Below are 6,000 nucleotides of genomic sequence, written 5' to 3' on the forward strand. Positions count from 1 at the left end.
TTGGTCTAGAGGTAATTTCACTCTATGACAATTGGAAGTGAATAAATTAAAATTGAGTAATCAGCAAGTCACCATTGTTCATTTAAGCCACAGGTCTATATCAAAAGGAGTTTATGTATGGTTGCACAATTGTTGCCAGTGCTTAGTCCTACATGGTCCAATGATCCAGTTTGGTTTACCTTTCAAGGCATTGTCTATTTGCTCTGCAGGCAGCCAGGCGCTGACATCTGCTGCTAACACAGAGAAATCATGTGCAGGTTTACAGCACGGTGGTTTAAGAGCAGTCATCAGAACAGCAGTAAAACATTTTCAGTTTTCCTGTATGAAATGATCCTTCAGGTCTGTCACCTGGTGTTTGTGACCCACACAGCCTGCTCTCGTGACCAGGTGGGCTTCAGTGTGCCACTTATGTTGTTACTCCTTCCCACACTGTGATTCTTTGGGTTCAGATCACATATTTCCCATTTCCTCCATGATTGTTTGTGTTCAGATCAGTGCTCCACCGTTCTACAGAGATTATTTTGTGATCTGAATAGTGGTGCAGTAATCTTATAGAGTTTTCCTGGCCTTGTGTCTCTACCAGGAAAAAACTCTCGGGCTCTAACTACTACCAGTATATTTCCATTTTGGGTAAAAGTTTAGGGAATATTTCCAGTGAATTGTTGGGTAAGGATGTTCTCCTGTCATGAAACAAATGTGGTTTTACCCATAGTTGAAGAAGTACAGTAGATGTACAGTATATACTGAGCTCATGTGACAGATAATGTGACACTTAGATTGCACACAGGTGGACTTTATTTAACTAATTATGTGACTTCTGAAGGTAATTGGTTGCACCAGATCTTATTTAGGGGCTTCATAGCAAATGGGGTGAGTACATATGCACCCACCAATTTTCCGTTATTATTATTTTTTTAATTTTGAAACAAGTTATTTTTTTCATTTCACTTCACCAATTTTGACTATTTTGTGTATGTCCATTACATGAAATGCAAATAAAAATCCATTTAAATTACAGGTTGTAATGCAACAAAATAGGAAAAACGCCAAGGGGGATGAATCCTTTTGCAAGGCACTGCAATTTATATACATACATATATATATATATATATATATATATATATATATATATATATATTTTTAAAAATATATTTTCCTTCATTACTTTCCACTAACCCTACCACCCCTCTCCTAATTGGAGTAAACTAATGAACAACAACACTTAGGCTTCTACTTCCAGCTTATACACACTATATACAGTGGGGGAAAAAAGTATTTAGTCAGCCACCAATTGTGCAAGTTCTCCCACTTAAAAAGATGAGAGAGGCCTGCAATTTTCATCATAGGTACACGTCAACTATGACAGACAAATTGAGAAAAGAAAATCCAGAAAATCACATTGTAGAGTTTTTTATGAATTTATTTGCTAATTATGGTGGAAAATAAGTATTTCGTCACCTACAAACAAGCAAGATTTCTGGATCTCACAGACCTGTAACTTCTTCTTTAAGAGGCTCCTCTGTCCTCCACTCATTACCTGTATTAATGGCACCTGTTTGAACTTGTTATCAGTATAAAAGACACCTGTCCACAACCTCAAACAGTCACACTCCAAACTCCACTATGGCCAAGACCAAAGAGCTGTCAAAGGACACCAGAAACACAATTGTAGACCTGCACCAGGCTGGGAAGACTGAATCTGCAATAGGTAAGCAGCTTGGTTTGAAGAAATCAACTGTGGGAGCAATTATTAGGAAATGGAAGACATACAAGACCACTGATAATCTCCCTCGATCTGGGGCTCCACGCAAGATCTCACCCCATGGGGTCAAAATGATCACAAGAACGGTGAGCAAAAATCCCAGAACCACACGGGGGGACCTAGTGAATGACCTGCAGAGAGCTGGGACCAAAGTAACAAATCCTAACATCAGTAACACACTACGCCGCCAGGGACTCAAATCCTGCAGTGCCAGACGTGTCCCCCTGCTTAAGCCAGTACATGTCCAGGCCCGTCTGAAGTTTGCTAGAGTGCATTTGGATGATCCAGAAGAGGATTGGGAGAATGTCATATGGTCCGATAAAACCAAAATATAACTTTTTGTAAAAACTCAACTCGTCGTGTTTGGAGGACAAAGAATGCTCAGTTGTATCCAAAGAACACCATACCTACTGTGAAGCATGGGGGTGGAAACATCATGCTTTGGGGCTGTTTTTCTGCAAAGGGACCAGGACGACTGATCCGTGTAAAGGAAAGAATGAATTGGGCCAAGTATCGTGAGATTTTGAGTGAAAACCTCCTTCCATCAGCAAGGGCATTGAAGATGAAACGTGGCTGGGTCTTTCAGCATGACAATGATCCCAAACATACCGCCCGGGCAATGAAGGAGTGGCTTCGTAAGAAGCATTTCAAGGTCCTGGAGTGGCCTAGCCAGTCTCCAGATCTCAACCCCATAGAAAATCTTTGGAGGGAGTTGAAAGTCCATGTTGCCCAGCGACAGCCCCAAAACATCACTGCTCTCGAGGAGATCTGCATGGAGGAATGGGCCAAAATACCAGCAACAGTGTGTGAAAACCTTGTGAAGACTTACAGAAAACGTTTGACCTGTGTCATTGCCAACAAAGGGTATATAGCAAAGTATTGAGAAACTTTTGTTATTGACCAAATACTTATTTTCCACCATAATTTGCAAATAAATTCATTAAAAATCCTACAATGTGATTTTCTGGATTTTTTTCTCATTTTGTCTGTCATAGTTGACATGTACCTATGATGAAAATTACAGGCCTCTCTCATCGTTTTAAGTGGGAGAACTTGCACAATTGGTGGCTGACTAAATACTTTGTTTCCCCACTGTATATACTGCTCAAAAAAATTAAGGGAACACTTAAACAACACAATGTAACTCCAAGTCAATCACACTTCTTTGAAATCAAACTGTCCACTTAGGAAGCAACACTGATTGACAATATATTTCACATGCTGTTGTGCAAATGGAATAGACAACAGATGGAAATTATAGGCAATTAGCAAGACACCCCCAATAAAGAAGTGGTTCTGCAGGTGGTGACCACAGACCACTTCTCAGTTCCTATGCTTCCTGGCTGATGTTTTGGCCACTTTTGAATGCTGGCGGTGCTTTCACTCTAGTGGTAGCATGAGACGGAGTCTACAACCCACACAAGTGGCTCAGGTAGTGCAGCTCATCCAGGATGGCACATCAATGCGAGCTGTGGCATGAAGGTTTGCTGTGTCTGTCAGCGTAGTGTCCAGAGCATGGAGGCGCTACCAGGAGACAGGCCAGTACATCAGGAGATGTGGAGGAGGCCGTAGGAGGGCAACAACCCAGCAGCAGGACCGCTACCTCCGCCTTTGTGCAAGGAGGAGCAGGAGGAGCACTGCCAGAGCCCTGCAAAATGACCTCCAGCAGGCCACAAATGTGCATGTGTCTGCTCAAATGGTCAGAAACAGACTCCATGAGGGTGGTATGAGGGCCCGACATCCACAGGTGGGGGTGGTGCTTACAGCCCAACACCGTGCAGGACGTTTGGCATTTGCCAGAGAACACCAAGATTGGAAATTCGCCACTGGCGCCCTGTGCTCTTCACAGATGAAAGCAGGTTCACACTGAGCACATGTGACAGAGTCTGGAGACGCCGTGGAGAACGTTCTGCTTCCTGCAACATCCTCCAGCATGACCGGTTTGGCGGTGGGTCAGTCATGGTGTGGGGTGGCATTTCTTTGGGGGGCCTCACAGGCCTCCATGTGCTCGCCAGAGGTAGCCTGACTGCCATTAGGTACCGAGATGAGATCCTCAGGCCCTGGGTTCCTCCTAATGCAAGACAATGCTAGACCTCATGTGGCTGGAGTGTGTCAGCAGTTCCTACAAGAGGAAGGCATTGATGCTATGGACTGGCCCGCCCGTTCCCCAGACCTGAATCCAATTGAGCACATCTGGGACATCATGTCTCGCTCCATCCACCAACGCCAAGTTGCACCACAGACTGTCCAGGAGTTGGCGGATGCTTTAGTCTAGGTCTGGGAGGAGATCCCTCAGGAGACCATCTGCCACCTCATCAGGAGCATGCCCAGGCATTGTAGGGAGGTCATACAGGCACTTGGAGGCCACACACACTACTGAGCCTCATCTTTACTTGTTTTAAGGACATTACATCAAAGTTGGATCAGCCTGTAGTGTGGTTTTCCACTTTAATTTTGAGGGTGACTCCAAATCCAGACCTCCATGGGTTGATAAATTTGATTTCCATTGACATTTTTTGTGTGATTTTGTTGTCAGCACATTCAACTATGTAAAGAAAAAAGTATTTAATAAGATTATTTCATTCATTCAGATCTAGGATGTGTTGTTTAAGTGTTCCCTTAATTTTTTTGAGCAGTGTATTTTACGGACACAATCTATTTTACAATAGTTATATTTTGTTTGTTTTTAGTCCTGTCCTTCCTCTACCCACAACCTCTCCCATCTATTTCTGATGTCCACAGTTTGATTTCTATTTGCCGTATATTTTTGACTGTGCTGTTTCACACAAGTTCTAAACCTATATACATTTTACAGACACAGTATGTTTTACATTTGTTATCTTGTTGTTATTAGTCCCACCCTTCAGCTACCTTCAACTCCTCCCATCTATCTCTTAACACCATCCATATTGGATTTCTATTTGCCATATATTTTTCATCTGTGCTGTGATGCTTCACAAAAGTTCTGAACCTTTCTATTCTCATTGTTTCTACAGATTGTAAATTAAAGATAAACATTTTTGCTAAAAGTATTATTACATTATTAATTGATTGACTATGACTTTTCAAATCATCCAGTATTGCTATCTGCAGCGTTAGCTCCAGGTAAATGTTGCAATTCTTCAGACATTCCTGGACCTGTGACCAAAAACAAGCTACATGATCTAATGATTCTGTCTCTTCGCAGTGGGGAGAACAAGTATTTGATACACTGCCGATTTTGCAGGTTGTCCTACTTACAAAGCATGTAGAGGTCTGTAATTTTTTATCATAGGTACACTTCAACTGTGAGAGACGGAATCTAAAACAAAAATCCAGAAAATCACATTGTATGATTTTTAAGTAATTAATTTGCATTTTATTGCATGACATAAGTATTTGATCACCTACCAACCAGTAAGAATTCCGTCTCTCACAGACCTGTTAGTTTTTCTTTAAGAAGCCCCCCTGTTCTCCACTCATTACCTGTATTAACTGCACCTGTTTGAACTCATTACCTGTATAAAAGACACTGTCCACACACTCAATGAAACAGACTCCAACCTCTCCACAATGGCCAAGACCAGAGAGCTGTGTAAGGACATCAGGGATCAAATTGTAGACCTGCACAAGGCTGGGATGGGCTACAGGACAATAGGCAAGCAGCTTGGTGAGAAGGCAACAACTGTTGGCGCAATTATTAGAAAATGGAAGAAGTTCAAGATGACAGTCAATCACCCTCGGTCTGGGGCTCCATGCAAGATCTCACCTCATGGGGCATCAATGATCATAAGGAAGGTGAGGGATCAGCCCAGAACTACATGGCAGGACCTGGTCAATGACCTGAAGAGAGCTGGGACCACAGTCTCAAAGAAAACCATTAGTAACACACTACGCCGTCATGGATTAAAATCCTGCAGCGCACGCAAGGTCCCCCTGCTCAAGCCAGCGCATGTCCAGGCCCGTCTGAATTTTGCCAATGACCATCTGGATGATCCAGAGGAGGAATGGGAGAAGGTCATGTGGTCTGATGAGACAAAAATAGAGCTTTTTGGTCTAAACTCCACTCGCCGTGTTTGGAGGAAGAAAAAGGATGAGTACAACCCCAAGAACACCATCCCAACCGTGAAGCAAGGAGGTGGAAACATCATTCTTTGGGGGTGCTTTTCTGCAAAGGGGACAGGACGACTGCACCGTATTGAGGGGAGGATGGATGGGGCCATGTATCGCGAGATCTTGGCCAACAACCTCCTTCCCTC

The sequence above is a fragment of the Coregonus clupeaformis genome, chromosome 10 (genome assembly GCF_020615455.1).
Source record: "Coregonus clupeaformis isolate EN_2021a chromosome 10, ASM2061545v1, whole genome shotgun sequence".
Taxonomy (NCBI): Eukaryota; Metazoa; Chordata; class Actinopteri; order Salmoniformes; family Salmonidae; genus Coregonus; species Coregonus clupeaformis.